This window comes from Psittacula echo (assembly GCF_963264785.1).
Source record: "Psittacula echo genome assembly, chromosome: 1".
Lineage (NCBI taxonomy): Eukaryota > Metazoa > Chordata > Aves > Psittaciformes > Psittacidae > Psittacula > Psittacula echo.
In genome coordinates this window covers 161,639,704-161,666,925 of record NC_137735.1, presented here as the reverse complement: position 1 = coordinate 161,666,925, position 27,222 = coordinate 161,639,704, and the positions used below count along the sequence as shown (strand labels likewise).

Sequence of the window (27,222 nt, the reverse complement as noted above, 5' to 3'; positions counted from 1 at the left end):
CTGTGATTTCAGCAGGGCTGAGTAGAGCCTCGTTTGCTGCTCTTGTGTACCCAGTGATTCAAAATTGCTTTAAAATCAGTGTGTAAAAACTTTGAAGTATTAAAGACCACGTTGGCAAGACACAGTCCAATTACTTTGTTATGCATCTTGTTATGTTGGCATATTTGTTTAATTAAATTCCTTGCTAATTAAAGCTGTATGTACTTGCGTTAATTATTATTCGCTTAACACAATCAGCAGTATAATTCTTTCCAGAAAAGCCACACACTTTCTAGTTAAATTAAATCACTGATTTTGTGGGCTTTCTGAGGAAGAGTTTGATTTGTACCTCGGCACTAAGATATATGAAGACAGGCTGAGAACACTGGGGCTGTTCAGCCTGGAGAAGAGAAGCTGCGTGGAGACCTCAGAGCAGCTTCCAGTGTCTGAAGGGGGCTACAAGGATGCTGGAGAGGGACTCTTCATCAGGGACTGTAGTGATAGGACAAGGGGTGATGGGTTCAAACTGAAACAGGGGAAGTTCAGGTTAGATTTAAGGAAGCTCTTCCCTGTGAGGGTGCTGAGGCGCTGGCACAGGGTGCCCAGAGAAGCTGTGTCTGCCCCATGCCTGGCAGTGTTCAAGGCCAGGTTGGACACAGGGGCTTGGAGCAAGCTGCTCTAGTGGAAGGTGTCCCTGCCCGTGGCAGGGGTTGGACTGGATGATCTCAAGGTCCTTTCCAACCCAAACTAGTCTGTGATTCTGTGATTTTTCCTTACTGGATTACAGACTTGGATGGGTCTGCTATTTATCACCCACCAGGACCTTTTGCCACTTGACATAGAAAAAGTACATTTGTCTTCTTTGTTGTGAAGCTTTGGAAGGAAACTACTTTCTCATGCTAGAAAAATATAACCCAGTGGAACTTCTGACCTTTTACCAAGCCCTTAAAAACTTTTTAAAATGTAGAGTACTATAAAGACATGATACAGCCAGGGACTTATTTGGGTCTTAATACGCAAAGCTCCTTTGCATACAATTAACATTTCAGTTTATCATGTCCAGCCCTTTGCAGACTGGCTTATCAAAATGCTTTAATATTTGCCCTAGAACTACAAGCATCAACTTGGTGTTGAGGCAACAGAGGAAGTATCACAGTATCACAGTATGTTAGAGATTGGAAGGGACCTCAAAAGATCATCTAGTCCAATCCCCCTGCCAGAGCAGGAACACCTAGATAAGGTTACACAGGAATGTGTCCAGGCGGGTTTTGAATGTCTCCAGAGAAGGAGACTCCACAACCTCCCTGGGCAGCCTGTTCCAGTGTTCTGTCACCCTCACTGAGAAGAAGTTTCCTCTCAAGTTTAAGTGGAACCTCTTGTGTTCCAGTTTGTACCCATTACCCCTTGTCCTATCATTGTTTGCCACTGAGAAGAGCCTGGCTCCATCCTGGTGACACTCCCCCTTTATATATTTATATACACTAATAAGGTCCCCCCGCAGTCTCCTCTTCTCCAAACTATAGAGACCCAGCTCCCTCAGCCTTCCCTCATAAGGGAGATGCTCCACTCCCTTCATCATCTTAGTTGCCCTGCGCTGGACTCTCTCCAGCAGGTCCCTGTCCTTCTTGAACTGAGGGGCCCAGAACTGGACACAATATTCCAGATGCGGTCTCACCAGGGCAGAGTAGAGGGGAAGGAGGACCTCTCTCGACCTACTGACCACCCCCCTTCTAATACACCCCAGGATGCCATTGGCCTTCTTGGCCACAAGGGCACAGTGTTGGCTCATGGTCATCCTGCTGTCCACTAGGACCCCCAGGTCCCTCTCCCCTACACTACTCTCTAACAGGTCGTTCCCCAACCTATACTGGAACCTGGGGTTGTTCCTGCCCAGATGCAGGACTCTACACTTTCCCTTGTTATATTTCATCAAGTTACTCCCTGCCCAACTCTCCAGCCTGTCCAGGTCCCGCGGGATGGCAGCACAGCCTTCTGGCGTGTCAGCCACTCCTCCCAGCTTAGTGTCATCAGCAAACTTGCTGACAGTACACTCAATTCCCTCATCTAAATCATTGATGAATATCAATGCCCAATACTGTGCCCATTAGCTCTACTTTTGATCTGTGAATCGATATGTAGTTCCTAAAACTGAAAGGAATGTAATAACATAAATATCTTTCGTCATATTCAGTAAGGAAGCTAATAACCAACTGTCTAATTGTTTCTACAACTAGGTGACTAGATGCTACACAACATGGGTAGAGTTTGTGTATGTACATACACCCACTCCCATATGTGTCGTCTCTATGTATCTGGCACATTTACTGCTCTAGAGCATTGACTTGTGTAGGTTGTTTCTTATTTGAGCAGTGAGCTGCTGATCAATACTGCAAAATATGTTGAGTACTGGGGGGAATCACTGAACCACAGTTTATTAATGTATTTAAGCTGAGAACCTCCGGAAAGCAGTAACAAAGAAGCAACTCAATGGAGTAATGCAGTAGGAGCAGATGGAAAGAATAATTCTTCTAAAGCAAAATATAAACATGGCCAGGATTATGGAGCAAGATAGAGGGGATTTGTCCTCATCCCAAGAAGGGTTAGGGATGCTTCTGTGCATTTTTCAAGGCAAAATGTGCCTTTGAATGAGAACTTTTATCAGTGGAGGAGCAGAATATTAATGCGTGCAGTGAGCTTATGGGGCTCTTCCATGTCTTTGTAATCACTGAAATGAAACTGGGCAGGTAATACAAACACTCCTGAGGTCCTACTGCAGATCCCTCAGAGGCTCTGTCTGTTCTTCTTCAGTATTCACTAGTTGCAGTTAGCCGGTTTTAACTATGCACAAAATCAGCAGCAAGACGGTTTTAAAACACAACTTGACTCATGGTTACGTCCGTCCAGTTGCAGCAGTGTTAATCTTGCGTTTGAATGCTGGCCTGTGACTGAGATCTATTGGGAATAGAGTAGTAAACCCAGAAGGAATTGCAAAGTGTTTCCTTCCCATGTGCTCAAATGCTGAACAGTGATTTTTTCTTTTGCAGACTTGTTAAAGTGCATCTTTTCTGTTTATAATCACCTTTGTTCGTCTGCTGGGAAATAAGCAGTTTAAGTAAATGAGTGATTCGCTTCTCCATACCGAATGAAGGGCACGGGTCTGCAGTTAGATGTTGTCATTTAAAATCATAGGGAAAAAAATACAGAAATTGAAGAATCACAAAATAGTCAAAAATAGAGAAGCGGAGGAATCAATAGTAACAGTAATGAGAACTGCTCAAAAGGGCTGTGAATGACTTTGGGCATCTTTGTTGCAGGAATCATTTCCAGTCATAAGGCACTACCGTTGCCTTCCCTCACAAGGAGCATCTCAGAGATGTGAACCTTGTTCCCCAAGAAAGACTTCATTCGTTCGAGGGTTCTCCTTTACAGCAAGACATTTTCACACACAGGTTGTGTGGAAAACATCAGGTTGCCCACTTAGTCTCTTTGTGCTCCTGTTATCCACCTGGAAAAGGGGATGAGACAGGCTGAGAAAGTTGGGGCTGTTCAGCCTGGAGAAGAGAAGGCTGCGTGGAGACCTCAGAGCAGCCTTCCAGTATCTGAAGGGGGCCTACAAGGATGCTGGGGATGGAATCTTCATCAGGGACTGTAGTGACAGGACAAAGAGTAACGGGTTCAAACTGAAACAGGGGAAGTTTAGATTGGATCTAAGGAAGAAATTCTTTACTGTGAGGGTCGTGAGGCACTGGAATGGGTTGCCCAGGGAGGTTGTGAATGCTCCATCCTTGGCGGAGTTCAAGGCCAGGTTGGATGAGGCCTTGGGTGGCATGGTTTAGTGTGGGGTGTCCCTTCCCATGGCAGGTGGGTTGGAACTGGATGATCTTAAGGTCCTTTCCAACCCTAACTATTCTATGATTCTATTTCAGTGTTTCTCTTCATCAGGGACTGTAGCAATAGGACAAGGGGTGATGGGTTCAAACTGAAACAGGGAAGATTTAGGTTGGATAGAAGAAGAATCTCTTCCCTGTGAGGGTGCTGAGGCGCTGGCCCAGGGTGCCCAGAGAAGCTGTGGCTGCCCCATCCCTGGCAGTGTTCAAGGCCAGGGGCTTGGAGCAACCTGCTCTAGTGGAAGGTGTCTTTGCCTGTGGCAGGGGTTGGAAGTGGATGAGCTTCAGGGTCCTTTTCAACCCAAACCAGTCTGGGATTCTATCATTTCAGTTAAGTGAAAGTTAAATAAAGATGACAAAGATGTCTTTGGAGACTTGCTGATGTTACCCACACAAGGCAGTGACAAGTCTCAAAGCAGGTAGTAACCATGTCAGAACATCTCACAGCCATCACAAGCCTGTACGCCACTTGACTGACTTGCTAAACTAGACATCCGTCTTGCCCATGGCGCCTTCCAAAGCTCTCAAGAGGGTTGACATTTTCTTTCTTTTCCCAGTCAGGATCAAAATCACACCTACTGGCACTCCTGTGAGTAAAATTGGGGTGGAGAACCAGATTTTGTGTTTGAAGTCCTCCTCCCACTGAAGTCCGTTGCAAAAACCCAGTCAGCTTTGGTGTGTCCATGGCTTTTGTGTTGCGTCTTTGATTTGCACTGAGGCCAGTTCAGCTTTGATGCCTTGTATTTAGTGAAAGAGTGGAAATGTTTTAGACTTGGAGGTTTTTGCTAGTTTGGTAACAGCAGAAAAGACAGAGAATAAAGTTAAATGGATGGGTTAAAATTAGTAACTATATGAGTCAGATATCAAGTGAAATATATGAGTGAGGCCACATGAGTCAGGCTTTGTGAAGTGGAAGCAGAGAGATACAATTCAGAGAACAGAAACTCCAAAGGTAGATAAAAGTGCCATATTGTCTGCTAGTCTCCAGAGATTAAAAATCCCAGTGAGTCCATGTATTCCTTACCTCTCCTGGGACTAAATGTCCTGGTTGTATTTTCAAAGCCTAAAACCTTCATCCAGGAATAGCATTTCTTACTTCCCATGCTTTATCTAATACTACTTCCTTTCATTAACGTCGTATAAGCAGTTAAGCATGGAAAGACTCAGCTTTTGAGGAAAGGCTGAACCAACATGAAGGCTTTAGGCACACTACCCTGTGTAAAGCACTTCTGGAACCTTTATTTGCTCTGTTCTTGACCCTATTTTATATACACCTCTAACTTAACATCTTGCCTACTGTTATCTGCATATATGAGGTACTTAAACCCAGGGCACTGATACCTTGGGGTGGTCCCACAGTGAGACCATCCTTTACGTGGTATCTTCAGCAAGCAGGAGGGAATGGAAGTACATTTCAGTCACAGCTCTGGAAGGTGTGAGAGATCTCTGGGCTTCTGCCTTGAGAACAGGGAGTTTACAAGGCTCTTTTGCAAGGCCAGATGCCAAAGGGTAGTGTCTGTCATAATACTGTTTGGAGAAGTGCTAAACCTGAGAGACTGCAGACAGGTTGGGTTTGGGAAATCAGGCTTTCAGTATCATCCCTTGGGGCACTACAGCTGCTTTTACACCGAGCTTTAACTATAGCAAAGTACTATATTTACAAATGCCAGAGATACGGAGCAAGGGAACTTCATGCTTTAATGATTAATGGACTCTCTGATATCCCCTAAGTTGATATTTTTCATAGATTGGATCTTCCTTTCTGCCTGGAGGCTGTGTCTGACTTTCATTCCCTTTCTGCAGTCAGGCTGCAGACACCTGAAATGCGCTGCTCTGCTATGGCCCATTACTCCAGCCTGTGGATCCAGGAAAGCAGTGAACATTTCTGGTAAAGAAAGCTCATTTGGGTGAATTCTCTGCATTTCCACAAGGCAAAAGCTCAGTTTTACCTTGAGGGAAATGATAAAATGACTCGTTTGTGGGTTCGTTATCCTGTTTGGTCCCAGGTAATGCATGTCGTAGCTGCTTAAGCAGAGTTAGAGAAAATCTAGTTATTTAAGGCAGTGATGACATAGAACCTTTAGATTATGACAATAAGACTGTAATACTAAGAGCTATTTTCTGCTCACTTCTCGTTGCATTATCATAACTTCCTTTAATAACACTGTTCTCACTGGTCCGTTTTTACCTCAGGGATGGAGAAAGAAGGCTAAATTGAGAAATACTCATGGATTATGGGGTTTTGGAGCATCTCATTCCAAAATTGGGCAGCCTTCACAGTGAAGATCATTTCCTAACCTTTTAGTGTTGCTGGGAATAATCAGATCTTCATTACTTTTGGTGGCTCTGATTTGTGACTGGAATAGGAAGGTCTACACTGTACAGCCTGGAGGGAAAATGAGTGGTTTCTCTAAAAAATTAAGCCGAGAGAATACAACTCCAGAATATGGGATTTGTGTGGGATTGTGGGACTAATATCCCATACACTCCACAAATGCCTGTGTTTCTCCAAGCAGGTTGTGCTGTTAACGCTAAGGTGGGCTCCGACATCAAAATACACTTCCAAGATGAATCAAGGAATGCCACTTGTAAATAGGTTCATCCCTGAAAAAGATTCCAAATGACGTCTGGCTGATCTTGACTCATGACATTCCAATAGGTGTCATACTCCAGTGTTACATCGATAGGGTCATTGCATTCTTAGTGTTTCATCCAAAAGTGGGTAGAGATAGCAGGTTGCCTGCACGTCATAGAATACTTGGGGTTGGAAGGGACCTTAAGGTCACCCAGCTCCAACCCCCTGCCATGGGCAGGGACACCTCACACTAGACAATGTTGCCCAAGGCTCTGTCCAACCTGGCCTTGAACACTGCCAGGCATGGGGCAGCCACAGCTTCTCTGGGCACCCTGGGCCAGCGCCTCAGCACCCTCACAGTAAAGAACTTCTTCCTTATCTCCAACCTGAACTTCCCCTGTTTCAGTTTGAACCCATCACCCCTTGTCCTATCGCTACAGTCCCTGATGAAGAGCCCCTCTCCAGCATCCTTGTAGGCCCCTTGTCAATCCACAATAAACTGCTTGTATCAAGTTGCATGGAAGGAAAGATTAAGATCCCATTGCTGGTTGTGTCCCTTCCCTTTTACCCCACCAAATTCACACCAGCTTCCATACCAGCAGTTATCTTACGTTGTGTGGCACAGGGCTAGGTGTCACCAGGAATTGAATGAAGAGGTTTCCATGCAGCTCCTCCACTGTGCTTCTCCATGCACATAATGCTTGCAGAAACAGAGGTGGTTTAATTTATGCTTGCTGTCATTAATATAATAAGAGAATAAGAGATCTAAGGTCTGTCTGTGCAGGGTACTACGGAAAAAATCAGCCCCACAAGTAAAGGTTGTGGTTGTTTAGATGTAATGGTTTCATTTGTCATCTCATAGTTCTGCAGACAGCTTCCATTTTCATGTCCTATTTGTGTTCTAATCCTTCTCTTTAAGGCTGACTACAGTAAGGAGGAAGAAAAGAAACAGTTTTAATCCATCGTTTCTTCCAAATATCGAGTACCAAAGAGGAGGCAGGGTTTAGGAATGGGGGGAAAGGGTTGGGAATGTTTAATAAGACAACAAAATTCATTCCTCAGCTTGTTTCAAGGGGATTTTTAACATTCCAGACCTAAATTAGAGAGCGGATCCAGCGCAGGCCCCAGGCTTTGACATGTGTTTTATAACGACAGTTAATTAGGTGCTGTCTACAGCAATCATAGGCTGTCATTCCTAATACATGTCTAGTAACGTGAAGGACAGAAGAACTCCCTCCCCTTTCCTTGCCCTAATTGAAATCGGTTGCCAGACTTCGCTATGAATATACGAGATGGTAGTTTGACAGCTAACATAGCCTTTCCCTGCATGCCATGAAGCAGGACTGCAACTCCTGTGCTCTGCCTGTGTGGATACTGCAGCTAAGTGGAAGGGACATGATTTCCTGGTGGCATGGAGGAACATTGCCCAATTTCTTCCGTTTCGAGCCTTTCTCAAAGATTATTTGTCAGGGACCTTATAACATTCAAGGAGGTCTAATCCTGCAGGTCTTCTTCAGTCGTGCTCCTCTGTTCCTCCACTGTTGGTTAGTCATTATCTTAGAAGATGTAGATCAAGCTCTTAGAAGGTGATAATTCTGTTGTCATTTGTGCTACCTTTTATATAATTCAGAAAATCCTGATATCCCAGGGCCTGTAGGGATAGAACAAGGGCAATGGCTTTAACCTGCCAGAGGGGAGACGGAGATGAGCTCTTAGGCAGAAGCTCTTCCCTGTGAGGGTGCTGAGGCGCTGGCCCAGGGTGCCCAGAGAAGCTGTGGCTGCCCCATCCCTGGCAGTGTTCAAGGCCAGGTTGGACACAGGGGCTTGGAGCAACCTGCTCTAGTGGAAGGGGTCCCTGCCTGTGGCAGGGGGTTGGAACTGGGTGAGCTTTGAGGTCCCTTCCAACACAAACCAGTCTATGAGAGCCACAACCGTTGGCAGGTCTCATGCTACTCAAGAGAATTTGGGACTGTGGCTCCAAAGCAGTGATCTCCACAAAGCTCCTGTCTTTTTGCATCGGAAAAATACCCTCCTTTGCTGTAATTGCTTCATCTAATCCCTTATTAGCCTGTAATACGGTTCCTGTCATGTCAGGCTTTTTTAATTCAATTTAAATAAATGCTAACAATATTTTGCTTCTAATTTATCCCCATCTTGGCTGCTTCAGAGACTTATAAGTAGATTGTTATGGCATTAATTATGATTTCATGGTCAGGCCCTGCTCCTCAATAGGAGTGATACAATTTTACCCCCACTGTGTCTTCAAACAAGGAATCTACAAACAGCCCTATGATGTCTCCCACTGCTTTAGAAGATTGGCTATAATGGAGGGATGATAAAGCAATCAAACAAATCCTATTTACGCATCCCTGAGAGTATAATTCATGCATCAGTGAGGACTGTCAATGGAAAATTACCTTTTGGAGTTTAAATTTCCATTCCAAAGTTGCATTATCATTCTGGTTGTGTAGGCTACAAGCTTCTGCTTTATCAAGACCATGAAAATTATATCCAGTTGCCATTTTTACTGTACAAGCATAAAGCTGAAATATAAAAGTATTTAATGTCCCTGTCTATAAATTGATATTTTTTAATAGTTCACTCGATGCTGCTGACTTGAACATTCTGTCTCTGGTTTCTCAATAGCTCAAACTTACAATCCTGTCTCTGTTTGGGTCTTTTCTGAAGTCTAAGTAGCAAAAACAGCAGTGGGAAATTGATTTTCTGGGGACTGGTGGACATCCTCTCATCCCTGTGGATTCTTTCATTGCCATCCACTTGGGGCTTTATTTGGACAAAAAGGGTGGAAAAATGCAAGGAATGTTAGCCCTGTTTTTTGCTCTCAAGAACTGGTGTGAAGATGAGTGCTGCTGTGTGCACATCTGGCCTCATGTGAAAGTGTGCCTGGATTTCATTTCAAAATGCCAAGGGAGGTTTTAGCCTAGTGACCATGGGGTCTGCATAGTGAGGAGAATCTTGTCCATACTCTTAACTCTGGCTTGTGTTTTCTTGTATTGTCCTTGTTGGAATTTGCTATTTATCTGGCTTTCAAGCTACAGTTTCATAGAATCATAGAGTGGTTTGTGTTAGAAGGGACCTTAAGCTCACCCTGTTCCAACCCCCTGCCACAGGCAGGGACACCTTCCACTAGAGCAGGTTGCTCCAAGCCCCTGTGTCCAACCTGGCCTTGAACACTGCCAGGGATGGGGCAGCCACAGCTTCTCTGGGCACCCTGTGCCAGTGCCTCAGCACCCTCACAGGGAAGAGCTTCTTCCTTCTATTCAACCTAAATCTTCCCTGTTTCAGTTTGAACCCGTTACCCCTTGTCCTATCACTACAGTCCCTGATGAAGAGCCCCTCTCCAGCATCCTTGTAGCCCCCTTCAGACACTGGAAGCTGCTCTGAGGTCTCCCCTTCAGGAGCCTTCTCTTCTCCAGGCTGAACAGCCCCAACTTTCTCAGCCTGTCTCCATACAGGAGCTGCTCCAGCCCCTGATCATCCTCGTGGCCTCCTCTGGGCTTGCTCCAGCAGCTCCATGTCTTTCTTATGTTGAGGACAGCAGAACTGTGAATAGGTTCAAGAATCCTAGTTCTTCCTTCTGATTTGTTGAATGCATGGTGGTTTGGTCTTCATAGAAGTCTTCATCTGCTTAAGAAACCCTGTTTGGGTAATAGATGTATTCTCTGTATCTCTGTAAATAGAGGAGGATAGTCAAACTTAGGATGTAACCAGCTTTATATGGGTGCTTTCAAATTCAGCTAGACCTACAAATCATAATAGCAAACCACTGTCCCAGCTGGATTGAGGTACATGTTTGTTGTGTTTTCCCTTAATTGCTGTTTCTAAGGCTTGTTTCTCCCTTTGGGAACTGAAACGGTGGCAGCATATCCTGACAACACACCTCATAATGTCATAGAACATAGAGTAACAGAATGGTTTGGTTTGGACAGGACCTTAAAGCTCATCCAGTTCCAGCCCCTGCCACGGGCAGGGACCCCTTCCACTAGAGCAGGTTGCTCCAAGCCCTGTCCAACCTGGCCTAGAACAATTGGTACTCCTGGTCTTGCTGCACCATATGCTCTACTGGTCTTGCTTCCCCTCTGGAAGCCCCAGGGTGGAGTGGATTTTGGGTCTCCCCAAAGAGCTGCATTTGGCATGTGCTGCAATCCTTTTCTTTCCATCTTTATCAAAGAGCCTTCCAAAACAGGTTGGAAACTTGGCCAGGCTCTGAGAAGACCACCTCAGTTTTTCCAGCATGTGTCAGCTCTCATCAGCAAAGAATTAATTGTGTTGCCACTTTTTGTTCAGAGGATGGAACTAATGGAAGGAAACATCATTTTTCTCCAAGCCTGCCTTTTCTTGCATGACTTCAATCCTTCTTTTTCCTCATTAGCTTAATTTTTGGGTCCTCAGTTCTTTAAGGTCACAGAAAAAGAAGGAGGTGAAAGAAGAGAGCAGCAAGAGGGATAAAATGCGAGGGACATGATTAATTTTTGATTAACATTTCTTGACTTCATTCAGACACTACTCTACTGTCAACACAAGGCTTTGTAAAGCCAAAGAGTGATGAAGAGTCTTTTGGATTGAGATCAAGTGTCAGTGCTTCTTTCATGTTGAATACATCTTATATTGAGCTGTCAATCCGTTACCTTTCGATATATCATACTGTGATCCTAAGGTAGGGATGAATTAAATGGGTAAAGAACCACAGAAGGTTTTCTTTTCTATTGCTTTAATTTAAACCTCAAACCAAATCCGTGGTTTTTCCTTAGGAAACTGAGACATGTGGGATCCACAGTTGAGGCTGATTTAGGCTGGGTCTTTTTATCGGAGCATCCTCAAGCTATGCGTGACTTCAGTTTTCAGCTAGTTTTGCTACATACTGTCACACACTTTTGGAGGGGGTAGGAGAAGTTGAGAATTTGCTTCTCATTGTTCATCTATTGCTTTGATATATTCTGTATTTGGTATTCTGTCTCTTCAGTCCCCTTGTTATAGGTCCAACATCATATCTCTTTAATATCTCCATTGGTGTAATACTCACTGGGCTGGAGGACTGTTCCGTGCTCACTGCTGGATGGAGGCTTTCAAGGATTAATAGGTTGTTTCTTGCTCCCAGTTAAATTATTGTATGGTGCTGCCTAGGGGCAAATTCAGGGATACCTCTCCCAGCTGATGGATCTATTGGGAAAGACAAAGGCACTAAGTACCTACATCTCTTCACCGGCCCTTTCTTCCTTCTCTCTTATTTCCTCGCCATAGTCACTGACCAGCAAGTGAATGTTATATTGCGATTCTGTTATTTCTCCTTTTTCATCACTTTTTTGTCCTGTTTCTTTCCACTTCTACTTAATACTTATACTGAAAACTGAATCATGCACTTGGCTTTTAAAGATAAGCTGATCTGCAGCTACTTAGGTAGAGCCTATCTCAAATAACGTGAGTTTGTGATACAAATATACATATATACACATTGGTAAATACATAGAATTGGCAGAATCTATCATTTATCTGCAGTTCTGCACAGGCCTGTCTGCTGCTGCATGTGTACTTCTGCATTGCTATCTGTGCAGTTATGATGGTCCTGATAAGTGGATGTGTGCTTAAATGCACACAGAGAGGAACCGAGAAGAGACAAATCTTAAGCTATTATTTCATCAGGGGCTGAATGCTGCAGGCTAACATGAAAGGGAGAAGAAGCAAGAAGTGAGCTATTGAATTCCTCTTCCCAGTCCCTCCCTTCCCATCGTTGGAGTTTCTGGCTGAGCAATATGGGATAGTTTGTGCCTCCATATGGAGAGCTGACAGCACAGCCTGGTTATGATAAAGCTTTCAGCCTTCTTCCCTTAATCAGTGATTAAATGACATCACAAAGTCTTAAATGCATCAGCTGTAAAAGTCAGAAGGCTAAAACATCCCATTAAAGGGAGGGCAAGTCTTGGAGGACCTCAAGCGTGGAACTGCTCCAGGAAAGCTGGTTTTAATGGGTTGTAGGCTGGTGTGTTACTGGTTCAAGTTCTTTAGACAAAAAAGGCAGGGGTTTCTTAAAAGCCTTTTGTGCTCAGGTTGATGTAGCTGTGTGTATATCTATGTATGTACATGTGTGGTGTCTGTAATCTCTGCATGCTTATTGTAAGTAGTATATACGGGGGGTTAAGTATTCTGTGTATATTGTTTGGGCAGTGGTCCAAAGGGAGCTGTCATTCATGTGCGAGTGCTAAAGGGTGAAACTGCAAAGAAATTGAAGTTGAAATTCATAGAATCATAGAATGGTCTTTGGTCCCTTCCAACCCAAACCATCCCTTGATTCTACTTTTGCAGTACAGTAAGACTTGTGGCTTCAGAGGATGAATTGCAAACCTCACATTTTCCATTACACCTTTCTGTGTCAGGATTTCACCATCAGCATGCTTTAATGTATATGTTTTCAAATGCAGATGATGATTTAGGGCATTTTAGTTGATGATGTTTTGCTCAGAAAGCTTCATTCTCAAGAAGGCAAATTTCAGGTACTTTCTGAAGGTAGGGCTCCTTTACATTGTCTTCCACATGCCACCTAAAATCAATATATCCTGAATATGTATTTATAAGAATAAATTTGGCTTAACAGTAAATTATTCACAGCATTCAAGCACTAATCTCACTGTTAATTAGAGGAAAAAGATGAAATGCAGGGAACTGAAATGATTCACACAGCCTGGCTGAATTGGGATGAGTATTAACGTCCTGATTCCTGGTACAGTTTTTACAGTGAAGGAAAACAAAATTAATGGGAAAAAATCCCAATTAAAACTGCTGCAACAGCCATCCTGTCCATGAAGCTGCAGAATTTGCAGTGCTGCATTTCCCATAGTTGTATGCATGGTTTTCCCTATTTTGGGTGATTGCCTTCCAATATCTGAAGGAGCTACAGGGGCACAGGGGCTTGGAGCAACCTGCTCTAGTGGAAGGTGTCCCTGCCCATGGCAGGGGTTGGAACTGGGTGATCTTAAGGTCTTTTCCAACCCAAACCATTCTATAGTTCTAAGAAGGAAATGTGGCACATTTCACAGTGCAGAGAGATGGATTTTATATCAGAAACCCGTATTTTGTAAGATTGCTGCTGAATGATAACTTCATGGTTCTCAGTATTTATTTCCACCTGCTTCATCCTCCCAAGCTCATAGGATTTGCTCAGCGGTTTGTCGTGCCTTGGAGGAATATAAGCACAGACACGAGGCTTTATTTACTTCCACATTCCTGGCTCTGTGTGTGTGCTGTGTCCCTTTTGCAGATAACAAGATACTGAGTTACCACAGCCCATCCCAGTACACTTTCTAGATGGGAAGGTGAGATACCAGAAAGCTGCCATCCCATTTCAGCTGGAGTGGTTCTGGCTGGCAGGGCAGGGTGGGATCACCATGGATGAAAGCCTGTTATATCAGCCCATCTGTTACATATCTTTAATTAGAGTAATTCCCATGCAGTAATGAGTGAGTTTTCCCATCCTGGCTGTAATTTCATGCCTGTTTCAGAGGAGAGTTCCTCTTTCCATGCATAACGCTGCAGGAGACCTCATGAATGCAGAGGAGCATAGCTTACATCACCTTATGCATCAAGAATTATTTCAACTATGCATTTGCAAGTATTGATTTATGGCAGCAGGAGGGTAAAGATATGGTCACAGTCACCGTGAGCACTACCAGGAAGTTTGTGTCCCTCATTGTAGGATGTAAAAGCTCTGCAACCTCAGTGGCATCTTACTGGTCTCTTCCAGCCTGATTTGTGAGCTTGGTAAGGAGTGTTTCTAGTCAACACACGGCATTCAGTTCTCCTGTTCTCCACAGTTGTCTAAAGATAATCACTCTAAAACGTGGGTCCTTTGATCTGATAATCTGTAATCAAGAGTTATAGCATGCCTTAGGATGTTCTTAGAATCATAGAATCATAAAATGGTTTGGGTTGGAAGGGACCTCAAAGATCATTCAGTTCCAACCCCCTGCCACGGGCAGGGACACCTTCCACTAGAGCAGCTTGCTCCAAGCCCCTGTGTCCAACCTGGCCTTGAACACTGCCAGGGATGGGGCAGCCACAGCTTCTCTGGGCACCCTGGGCCAGCGCCTCAGCACCCTCACAGGGAAGAGCTTCTGCCTTATTTCAACCTGAACTTCCCCTGTGTCTGTTTGAACCCATCACCCCTTGTCCTATCACTACAGTCCCTGATGAAGAGTCCCTCTCCAGCATCCTTGTAGCCCCCTTCAGACACTGGAAGCTGCTCTGAGGTCTCCACGCAGCTTCTCTTCTCCAGGCTCAACAGCCCCAATGTTCTCAGCCTGTCTCCATACGGGAGGTGCTCCAACCCCTGATCATCCTCTTTCTTACAGCCCCATTTTATACAGTTCTGTGTTTACGGAATCAAATGCTGCTCCTAAAGTACTACATATCATCTGTGCAAAGTATAAGATAATAAAGCTAACACACATATGAATATAAAATGATGTCTAGCAGGGTCAGATAATAGTTTTTCCAATGGCAGCACAACCCTTCTATGTTTATGCTGTGTTCTACAGCAACTTCACTCACTTTATTAGGCTAATGATTTATAAGGGTCACTGTGAGGACAGAAACCAACTGTACGAGCAGACGAGATCATCCGTCAGTAGTTCCTTGTTTCAGTTTTTCAGATCAGGAAGTGAAAAAATACCATACACAACTGGAACTACACAGGGAATTAGTTTAATTAGTTAAATTAGTTTGATTTGGAAGAGTGTAACTCCTGGTGTTGGAAATTGTGGAGGATGCTGAAGCAAATACCCTCTTTTGAGGAGAGGAATGACATCCTTAATGTCCACATTTGCTGCCTCCAGTAGCACAGCGTTGTTGCTCAGGTCCGTTGTGATGCAAATCCATTCTCCTCATTAGCTTGGACGAGACCCGGGATGCCAAATGAAGTGGATGATCCGAGGCAATTCAGATATCTGCTATTTACTCTGGAAGCTGTTCTGGTTTCCCCACACACGTTGTACAAGGATCTCTCCTTGTAAAATGCCCCCCCTGAGCCTGATCTCAACCCTTCAAAGAGATAGTGATGGCTTCTGGAGTTGGGGTGTTATTTCCCTGCTGTAAATATCTTCAAGGGCTTACGGCAAGCTTCCTATCAGTTCTTTTCCTGCTGCTCTGGCTCCATACACAAGGTGTACACTTATTAATGATTAGAGCCTGGAGCACAGCTGGTTCTTTGATCACTTTTTTCTTGCCTTCCTAAATTGCAGCATTAGCGTGTCCCAATTGAGTTAACTTCTTCTGCCAACTTACTAATGAATGTGATTAGATTGAAACTACATGTAGCTTAACATTGCCTGGCTTGAGTTGCAGTCCTGATGCAGTACCTTTACTCTGGCAGCTATTATATGCAGGGTCTTTGCATTCCTGTGCAAATAGCTGCAGCTCAGCGGCACAGACACAGTTATGTTGGGTGCCAGATCCATAGTGTGAAAGCCACTGAGTTTTCCTCTGTGATGTTGCATGCCCAAGGTTAATGAGAAAGTAAAGTCGTGCTCAGATACACTCTTAATATGTATGTGCTTCCTTACCTGAGTGTCTCAGATGATTTGTATTGTGTATACTCTTGCCTCATAACGTCTGTGTGATTGAGTATGGTTAAAACCCAACCCAGCTCAACAGCATCTCAGGTCCAGAGGGATCTCGCTCTGTTTCTGTAGGTTGGGTTGCAATGGGGGTTGCAGGGACACCTTCCACTAGACCAGGTTGCTCAATATTGGAGGTCAGTATATTAATTCTCTCCCTGGGGCTTTCAAACCAACATCTTTCCCCATTTCTCAATTCCCTTTGCAGAGGAACAGGTATCCATTACCGCTGGCTGATGAGGAACAAGAATCTTCAAAGGCGACTTCGTATTTCTTTCTTTGTTGCTCCTAATTTTGACATTGCCTGGGGCTTATGGTGTTTGTTCTTAGAAGAGGGAAAGAATAGGCAGAGATGGGCTCACTACAGAATATAGTTACTCCCTAATCAGTGAGGAACAGTTTAATTTAGAAAAGATGATGTACTTAATGGCCATGGTTTTTTCCTCAAGCCAAGACTATAAAATTGTTATCCCCATTAAGAGCTCTAAAGATGTCTGCGTAAAGTGGCTCAGCACATTAATGCTTCCCTCCTTCTAATGCAATCACCCCCTTCCAAGCCATGTTTATGGGTTCTGGTACCCTTTGGGCACTGCTGTTCATACCAGGATGGTTGGAAGTCTCAAGAACCTACCAAACTAAGTCATTATCTCCAGTGATGGGGAAGGCAGAAAAGGTACCCAAGTCATTGGGTCTGGCCAGTTCCCTCATTAATAGATCTGACTATTGGGCACTCTGCGTGTTTCTCAGGTCTGCCCATGACTTTGCTATGGAGATGCTATGACCTTAGGAAGGATTTTATGTTCCTGTTTGTGGGCCTGTTGAACAGCCAGGAGTAACATGTAAGTGTGCGACAGTGACTGCTCTTTGCCTCAGTTTCCTTACTTACACTAGTCTATGGTGTGTGAGTAGACTTTCACCACTGGTGAATCTTGCTCTTAGTGAAACACAGAGCAGCTTCCTTGAGTAGCCAGATATTGTCCCATGCAGATTCTCAAGCCAGGCAATAAGGTATATGGAAATAACCTAGGAACTCTGTTCTTCTGCTCCATGTGATGTGTTTCAGGGCTGTGTCTTTGACAGCTTTGGGTACAGGATTAAAATACGGAAAGCATGGTTAATGGATGAACTTGACATTGACTGGGATAGAGGGACTCAGTGCTCTGCCATAGATTGCTGAGGTGATGGTGTTTTATTTACTGTGGTAAAATGGAAGTAGTGTGGGCATGTGGAGAGAGCAGGGCTGTCCATGGAACTGTTTCCCAAATACCTGCAAGGAGACAGGGCTGTGGGATGTTACCATCCTACAGCTGGTGGTTGAATGGGTGTCCTGGCCCTTTCTCCACGCTGGCTAAAAGGAAAGCCAACTGCTGTATAGAGGGCAGCCAGAATCACTCATCAGCCCTTCACTATGGATGCCAACAGTGTTGTGATACCTAAGTTAGGTGTCTGTAGCAGGAGGTCTAAACTTGGCCCTGTGTGCTCTTGGAGGCAGTAGCTCCATCACGCCCCAATGCTCCAGAACATCCCTGAGTGGGCCCTGGAGTTACAATCTCTTGGTTTGAGCTTTTCATTTGCCTTGATCTGTTCTTTTTGGAGCAATCCCTGATTTAACTGATTGTCCATATCCACATATCCATATCCACACACTGGAGACAAATCAGTTGAATGATAATGAACGATCACCCCAGCTGTCTGCTTATTTAATGGAGTGTCAGCACACAGCAAATAGGAAGTAATTGGATTGACAGACACAAAGCCAGTTATTAGGCTGTTTGCTACCTGATTGGGAAAAGCAAAGGAGCAGAGAGGTGTAGCAAAGCTAATCTGATCATGTCTGTTGTAAGCCACACCAAATCCATGGGCTTTGAAACCTCTGGCCCGTCCAAGTTGTTCCTCGTTACCATCCACTCCAAAGCCATCCCTGCATTGAAATTACCCATCATTATCCTGCGATCTAATAAAGCACAGTTTGCATAAAGATAGTGCCCATTTAGAAAGCTGTTCAGCACAGCTACTCTATTAATAGAGCCATTTTAAAGATTTATAGTCAGCATATGTTCCTTTTTACAGGGGCCAGATTGAGAGCGGTGGGGTTTGAGCACGAAGAATGTGCCACCAGATCAGATTGAAAAATAATCTGAATCATAAGTTAATTTTTACAAAGCTATTGGGCTCAGGAGGGAATGTGAAGTTTGGGAGGGGGGTGTTATCATTGCATTTCAGTGGTGGTCAACAAGCTGAATGTAATACGGCAATAAAGGAAATAGGAGTCAATAATACGGAAAGCTCAAGTTGGTGAACTTCATATTTCAGATCACTTGGTGTAATAGGATGACATTATGTGATGGTTCTGTTAACATCTCTATCGATCCCTGATGCTAAAGTGTTCTACACACATCGAATGAAACCCCACAATATTTCTATGTGATGGGCAGGAATTCATTTAGAGTTTACATAATGCTTTTTAAGCAAGGCTTTATGTATTTTCTGCCTTGTACCGTGCCTAACACATCAGTAGTAGTGAAATAATGCTCCCTGTTGTAGTGTCATGGGAAGTAAAGCTTTGCCGTTACTTTGATAGTAAGCTTGAAACGGAAGCAGCAGTGGGATCCTACAGGTTTGACTTCGTCTCGTGAGCAGAAAGTGCCTCTAAGCACACACATGCCCCGGGTTCAGCTAAAATAAATGCATTGCAGAAGTTCTATGGAGAGAGATTGATTGGCCATGGTTTGTGCATTTATCTTCTGCCTTCTGCGGGATTGGATTTAAATTACAAATGGATCGACGCTGGGTGATTTAGTTCAGTGGTCATCTTGGATTATCATCTCCATCATGAAGCAATCTTGTGACTTTGAGGCAGCTGGCAAGCTGTGCTCAACGTAGAGCTGGTTTTGGGCTAGAAAGTTACGGTTTCAGGGACTGTAATGGAGAGACTTGCTGGTGCAGCTTGGGAAGAGCAAAGGGATAGCTGGTTGTAGGAGCTGTTTGCTCAGTTCTGCAGAAACTTAAAGCACATTGAATTAGTTTAATTTCGTTGACAAATGATGAAGTAGCAGCTCATCAAAGCTGTGTTTCAGGCTGAAGGTGAAGCATGTTGCCGCCACTGCTGAGCTACACATCACAGCTCTGCTGTCCCCATTCACTGGAGGTGCAGTATGTCACATTTTCCTCTTTATATGGATGTGCACAGTTGGGGTTTGTTGGCATCTTAATGATACTGCAGCCTTCTGCACTGTTGAGGATCTCTTCCTTTGCAGGTATTCATTCCTTGTTGTAATAGTGGGAAAACTGAGACTTTATACCTGAATCCCAGACTGGTTTGTGCTGGAAAGGACCTTAAAGCTCCTCCAGTTCCAACCCCTGCCATGGGCAGGGACACCTTCCACTAGAGCAGCTTGCTCCAAGCCCCTGTGTCCAACCTGGCCTTGAACACTGCCAGGGATGGGGCAGCCACAGCTTCTCTGGGCACCCTGTGCCAGCGCCTCAGCACCCTCACAGGGAAGAGCTTCTGCCTTATCTCCAACCTGAACTTCCCCTGTTTCAGTTTGAACCCATCACCCCTTGTCCTGTCGCTACAGTCCCTGATGAAGAGCCCCTCTCCAGCATCCTTGTAGCCCCCTTCAGACACTGGAAGCTGCTCTGAGGTCTCCACGCAGCTTCTCTTCTCCAAATAACCTGTGAAAGTTCCTCAATAAATTAAGGAGAGAGAAAAACATTTTCCCAGAGGTTTTCTGCTTCCAGGTTCACGTTGTAAAGAACATGTACCTGCTCAAAAGGATTAAAAGGAGGTTCACAGCATATAGGGAATAAAGCTGCTTTATATTTGTTCTCAAAATGAACTCGGAGGCCTCATAGTGTAGTTAGGAGTCTGCAGGGGGTGAGAAGAATAGAAGTGGAAGTCAGCTCTCAAAAACGTCTGTGTAGGTTGGGCTGACAGGACACTGCTTAATGCACTGGTGCATATAGGTATGCACACAGCTGCGCCGAAATGCAGCCTTGTGTTGGGGAGCAGCAACTGCAGGAGCCAGGAGGGGCTGGGCTCTGCTCCCAAGGAACAAGGGATGGGACAAGAGGAACCGGCCTCAAGCTGCACCAGGGCAGGTTTAGATGGAGCTGAGGAACAATTCCTGCCCCAAAGGGTGCTCAGGCATTGGCACAGGCTGCCCAGGGCAGGGCTGCAGTCACCGTCCCTGCAAGTGTTCACACACCGTGGAGACGAGGCCTCAGTGCCATGGGTTAGTGGTGGCCTTGGCAGTGCTGGGAACAGTTGGACTGGATGAGCTTAAAGGGCTTTTCCAACCCAGTTGATTGGTGATTCTGACTATGCTGCACAGGGTCTTTAGGATCAGAATAAAGCTCTGGTTTTTCAGGCTTGATCTAAAAGATGTGGAGCAAATGGAATTTGTCTGCCATAGAGGGTTGAATGGCCAGCACCAAGGAGTGGCTCTTGCAAGGAGCCACAGTCACTACCTTGCTTTAACATCCCACACTGTGCTACATGGACCAAAGCCACTGTTCTCCACAACATACCAAGGGGCACTCAGGGAGCTGGTTTGAGTTTATAGATTGTTCTGGTGAGATGAACACCTGGTAGGATAAATAAATTGCTCCAAAGCCCCAGGTCCCTCCGGTATTTTTATGGGCTGGAAGTGGAGAAGGAAATGAAGAGGCCGAACACCAGCTGTATGTTGGTTGTAGAAGACAGTCAAGTCTTCTCTTTACTCAGTGTTAGTAAGTATTGCCTTCTCATGCTTGATAAATGCTTCTAATGCTTAAAATGTGCTTGTTGGGGTGTGTTTTAGTTTGGTGATGAAAGTCACATCACAGTTCAGCCACATCCCGTCCATGTTTTCACCCATAGATAGGATTCTTGCTTATTGTTATTTTTTATTATTATTATATTTATTATATATAATATATATAATAATATAGAATATATAATTATATATATAATATATAATATATATATTATATATTTATATATATAATATATATAATATATAATATATATTATATATATATAATATATATAATATATATAATATAATATATTAAATATTATATATATAATTATATATTCTATATTATTATATATATTATTGCAATATTATTATTGCAAATAATCAGAAAGCAGATCAAGGGCCATCAAGCATCAGGACAGGATGATGTCAGGAGAAAACTGACAGTGAATCCTGCATCTGGGTGTACATTTGCAACAAGCGACAGTGACTTGGTGCCTGCCAACCACATGTTCCTGGCCCTTTCTGGATGCCAAATAAGCCACGGGTCACACTTTGCTTCCAGGTCACAACAGGGATAAAGACATGTCCAGTCACTTATCACAGCTTGGCTGATAAACCGTAACTCAGCCATGGCGATCATCTCTCCATACCACACAGAGATGCCACCGTGGTCTAAAGCAGACCAGTTTGCATCACAGGCAAAGCTCTTTGAGAGGGGTGTAAGTCCCTAAAACAGTGACTGCTGCTGCAGCTCCGGCTTCTGCTGCTTTCCCTGTAGCACTCTTGATGCGCGTTTCAGGTGCATCCTCATTAACAGAACGAGCTGATGTGATTCACGCTTGAGTTACTCTGCCTTTGCCTTCTAAGAGGCAGCTGTACCATGTCTGCTCGCAGAGGGAGCTGCTTGTGGGCCTGCCAGATGTATAAATGCTGTTTGCAGATTTAATTGCTCTGTTTCATCTGCAGAAAGGGAAATAACATCTTCACAAGAACGGTGCCTAGAGAGAGAAGAGGAATGGAGTTAGATTTTCACTGCTGTAACTTCACAGGCCAATGGATTAGGTTTTCACTCTGCAGGCTGATGCCTTTGCACATTTACAACTAGGCTTAAAATCTGCCCAGGTTCTATTTCTGAAGTAACACAGTCTGAAGTAACTACAGCCCCATTTCAGTGGTCTGTACAAGGTTTGCCATGGTTTGCCCAGGACTGTGTTGTGAAAGGCATTTTGCCGGTTTGTTCCTTTTGAAACTCAGCTTCACCACAAGGGTCACAAAACTCCAGGCTGCTCCTCCTTCACATTTACCACCTTTGGAAAGATCGTGCCTGGCTGTTAGCTGAGGTTTGGCAGCAGATGGAAATGCAGCTGCTTCATGAAGCTCGCTCATGCCCTTGCAAGACATGAGAGGAGGGAGACCGTGAGATGCGAGCATCAGCCCAACCACCAGTGCAGCAGCAACAACAACCCCAAAAGCAAGTGAAAGCCGTTTTGAGGCCAGGAGGAGAGGGATGGAAACGTGAGGTGCTGTGCAAATCGTGCACTTGAAAAGACTGGAATTAGCACATTAAAATTTGCCACCAAGGTTTGACCTCCCCAACAAAAATCCACTGTGATTCTGCTGCTGCTCATGGGTCTGGCTCAGTGAGGGACATCGGGGCTGTAGGGTATGATACAAGCATTTCTACACATTATGAGGCTTTACTGCTTAGTTCTGGCTCTACATCCTGTGGTCCAAATACAAGCCAATATTCCCCTCTGGAGACATCAGAAGAAACTGCACCTTGTCTGCCCTAAGATACCTGCACAAAGTCAGAAAGTTGTGGGTTTAAGGTGATAGGTGAGCATTAAATGAGCAGTATTTTTAGCACAAGAAGAGAGCTAAATTATAGTTTGATGTTTTTCTGAGTGTATGTGCTGTTTGTAGCACCTCAGAGGCAATGAAATACTTTTCTATTACACCTGCATGGGAAGGAAGTCTTTCTTACCTCAATCTCATGGTTGAGCGGCTACAACACAGAAATCAATTCTTCAAAGCTCCTATTTTTTTTTAGCTGCTGTTAAAAAATAGAAGTTCTGGATGCTTTCATCTTCCAGTGTTAAAGCTGTCAGCTCGGTGGGGACGTACTCAGAAGCCTTTACAGTAACGGAAAGAGCTATATCAAGTAGTTGAGCTGGTTTTCATTGGGGATTTCTGTTTGTATAAGGGAGGGACTGAAGTGATGGGGACTGACAGTAGGATCTGGCCATTTGCCTGAAATAACCCATCAACACAGCTTGGCGTTGCAGACACCAGTCTGGCTGCTACTGCCAGTTACTCCTGTTAAGCTGAAACCTTACTATTTTAGTGCAAACTGCCCCAGATTTGGTGTTTTCTGTTAACAGTAGTTATTTTCCATTGAAATTACCTTCCTGGGTGTTTTCTACCCTGTGTAATATTTAAAAATAGCAGAAAATCAATGGGGTTTTGCCTATTTACTAGGGTTTTGTCTGATTTTTCTACAACTTTAAATGCACTTAGTGTAGCTAAATCTCCATTGAGTGTCCCAGAGCTGTTTGCACTTTTTTATGGTAATTACAGTTTTAATCACGTTTTGGGTCACCTAGAGAAGAGCTGAAACTTTTATTTCTGCTGTTGCCCGCTGCATAGAGCTCCCTTTGGACTGATTTCATACAAAAGCAGCTCTGTGATCTTGCATACAGGCACAATATTTATCAGCAGCGTGCTCCTCAGTGAAACATCAATCCAGGGGTAACTGGTAATGTACCCAAAATAATTCTCTGTAGTCAAGTTTCTATGCAAAATAATGAGCTTTCTGTTACTTTAGTAGCTATTTGATTGGTATTCATGGAATCATAGAATCCCAGAATGGTTTGGGTTGGAAGGAACCTCAAAGCTCACCCAGTTCCAACCCCTGCCACGGGCAGGGACACCTTCCACTAGAGCAGCTTGCTCCAAGCCCCTGTGTCCAACCTGGCCTTGAACACTGCCAGGGATGGGGCAGCCACAGCTTCTCTGGGCGCCCTGTGCCAGCGCCTCAGCACCCTCACAGGGAAGAGCTTCTGCCTAAGAGCTCATCTCAGTCTCCCCTCGGGCAGGTTAAAGCCATTCCCCTTGTCCTGTCCCTACAGGCCCTTGTCCAAAGCCCCTCTCCAGGTTTCCTGCAGCCCCTTTAGGCACTGGAGCTGCTCTCAGGTCTCCCCTTCAGGAGCCTTCTCTTCTCCAGGCTGACCCAGCCCAGCTCTCTCAGCCTGGCTCCAGAGCAGAGCTGCTCCAGCCCTCGCAGCATCTCCATGGCCTCCTCTGCACTCGCTCCAACAGCTCCACGTCCCTCTTGTGCTGCTGCCCCAGAGCTGGATCAGGACTGCAGGGGGGGTCTCACAAGAGCAGAGTAGAGGTGTAGAATCATCCAGTGACAAACTCTCTGTGGTCTGTGCTGTAGTGAATTTTTTAGCTTTAACTGTATTTATTGTGATTTGCCCATGTGTAATGGTCACTACTTCTGGGTATGGGAGCATCGCTGAGTCTCACTTTGGCAGAGGAGGAAGGAGTTAGAGGATGGACAAGAAGTAGGTTTAATCCAATGAGACTGAGCTAGATGGTCTTAAGGTCCTTTCTAACCCTGACTATTCTATGATTCTGTGATTCTATGTGAAGTGAATATACTGAAATATATACCAGTTTGGTGGCACATAGTTGCTGAAATAGCCACTTTGCTCAGCCCTGCTATCACAAGGGTGATAAACGAAGACTCAGAGCTGTCCCTTGTTGGTTATCGAGCAGCTTGGTCAGGAGAACATCATCTGTGGCTGTCCCTTCTGCTGGCTCTCTCCCAAAACACCCACTGTTGAGGTGGGAAGGCTTTATAGATGGGGAATGGGCAGTCTGAGGTCTTCCAGGTGTGTCTCTTAGTTTAAACGTGTCTTCAAACCTTCAAGAACCTATTGTCTTGGGTATATTCTCTCTAATTTCCTTGAGTCTGAACAGCCAGTTTGGGATTTGCCGCTCTGTCAGTGACCACTATCCAGTTCAAAGGCTTTCTGCTGTTTCTTTAGTGTTTCCTTGCTTTGTGTAAGGTTCATTCCAGGTACTTGGATGTTTTCTGACTAAGAGAGAAAAGAACAGTTCAGGATCATACAAAAATGAAACGAGCTCAAATGTAAATTTGGGCTGAATGTCTGTAAAAATTTTCTTAATGAGGTTGCGGAATATTTTATGGTTATTTTCTGTCATTCTTTTGTTTGAGGAGGGGATTTCAGATAATATTACCATCATCATTAAGAACAGAGTAGTTGTTATGCACTTGCAGTGACACGTCTTCAGCTTCTTTTAATGATACCTTAGAAGACATTTGATAACAAGAAGACAGCAAAAAGCCCTGGGAAGGTGAGAGCTGTAGGTTTCTGTATCAATCCGTGAAGCCTTTTTAGGCTTTATGGGTTTTATTAGCCTAGGTAAGACAGGCCTCAGAGACGATGAAGTTGTGAGTTGGAATGAATTAAATTTGCTGAAATGGTTTGTCTTTCTTTTTGCCTTTTCTAATCCAAATGACTGTCATTTCCAAACACATACTCCATTTTCCTGAAAGCGCTTTTCTGTCTAAGGGGAATGCTTAATTGCAGCCGCAAATCACCTCGAATGCTTTCCAAGGAGGATAAAACAAGTTAAAACGCATGCATCGTTTAGCGAATGCAGGTTCTGAATGCAGGATAAGATGCAGATTTCTGTTTTTTTGACCCGACTGCTCTCTTCAACAACTCCATCCTGGCCACGCATCTCATAACAGTGTCTTTCAGAGCACTGACATCCCCCTTTTAGGATTTCATACAATCTACACTGACCATTATCCAAACTCTGCACAGGGTGCCCAAGGAAGTTGCGAATACCCCAGCCCTGGCAGTGTTCAAGGCCAGGTTGGATGGAGTCCTGGGTGCCATGGTTTAGTGTGAGGTGTTCCTGCCCATGGCAGGGGGGTTGGAACTGGATGATCTTAAGGTCCTTTCCAACCCAAACCATTCTATGATTCTGTGATACAGCTTGCTCTGAATTTTTATTCAGGGGAAGCATTTTGCAGGTCAGACGTACATGGTGGTCGTGTTAAATAAGTGTAATTCCTGTCCCAGGTTCAGCAGTAGCAGTCATTTTTCTCCTTCTTAATAGCTGGTGCAGTGCTGCAGTTTTGACTTACAGCCTGGGAACAGCACTGATAACACCGATGTTTTCACTTGTTGCTAAGTCATGATTACTCCAATCAAGGACTTTGTGAGTCTCATGCTCTGCCAGGGAGGAGGGGAAGCCGGGAGGAAGCAGAGACAGGACACCTGACCCAAACTAGCCAAAGAGGTATTCCATAGCACAGCACGTCATGCCCAGGATAGAAACTGGGAGCAGTTACCTGGAAGGCCCAGATCATTGCTCGGGTCGGGCAGGGTATCGGTCGGAGGGTGGTGAGGAATTGTATTGTGCATCACTGGTGTTTATTGTTGTTTTTCCTTTCCCCTTTTAGTTTTATATTCTCTCCCCTTGTTATTTCCCTTATCATTATTATTAATGATGGGAGCAGTAGCGGGTTTGTGTCATACCTTAGTTACTGGACTGTTCTTAACCTCAGGGAGTTATGTTCCTTTGATTCTCCTCCCCATCCCTCTGGGAGCAGTTCTAAGTTACAAGCTGGGCTTAAACCACAACATTCCTCAGCAACAGGGAGATTTTCCTTCCTGAACATTCCACATGGCTCATTCTCTCACATTCAGAGAATACACCCCACGGCATGGTTACCTTTATAGCTTTCTCCCCATTTTTTGTGTGCCAGTGAGAGATGATTTTAAGTGTAGTTGTTGATACTATTTCAGAAACCCTGCTCAATTACAACTGAATGGTTCTTTTCCAAGTGGAATCATCAAAGCAAATGGAAAGTGAATCAAAGCTGTTCCTCCAAGGCCTTCTTTATGGCCCCTTTTTGCAGTGAGCTGTACCTCAGATTGCCCTCCTTGGAGAGTAAAAAGAAAATAGTAGGGTATAAAGGGCTGAGTGACAAAGCCTTTCACCATCACAGTGTTTTTTGATGGAGGTTTTTTTTGGTCATATGGATTTATGCACATGTGGATAGATCCAAAACCAGTTTGAAGAGCTGTGTCCCAACCTAACTGCTTTATGCAAATGCCAGAGTTTTCTCCCCTTTGATTTTGTGTAAGTCGTTGACCAAACTGGGGTTTCTTACCATGTAACTGGTTCACACTGAGACATAAACGCTGATCTCTGTGATAGCCATGGGTCAGATTGCCTTTTTTGACATCTTTGTAGAATCATTGAATCAATGAGGCTGGAAAAGACTCATCCAGTCCAAGCATTCCCCAGCACTGCCAAGGCCACCACTAACCCATGGCACTGAGGCCTCGCCTCCACGGTGTGTGAAC

General features: G+C 44.5%; 1 protein-coding gene across 1 annotated transcript in view; it reads left to right on the top strand.

Moving 5' to 3' along the window:
* EXOC4 (exocyst complex component 4) overlaps nucleotides 1-27,222 on the top strand; it is a 397,246-nt gene that overhangs the window by 251,048 nt on the left and 118,976 nt on the right. The gene's annotated exons all lie outside the window — the stretch shown is intronic.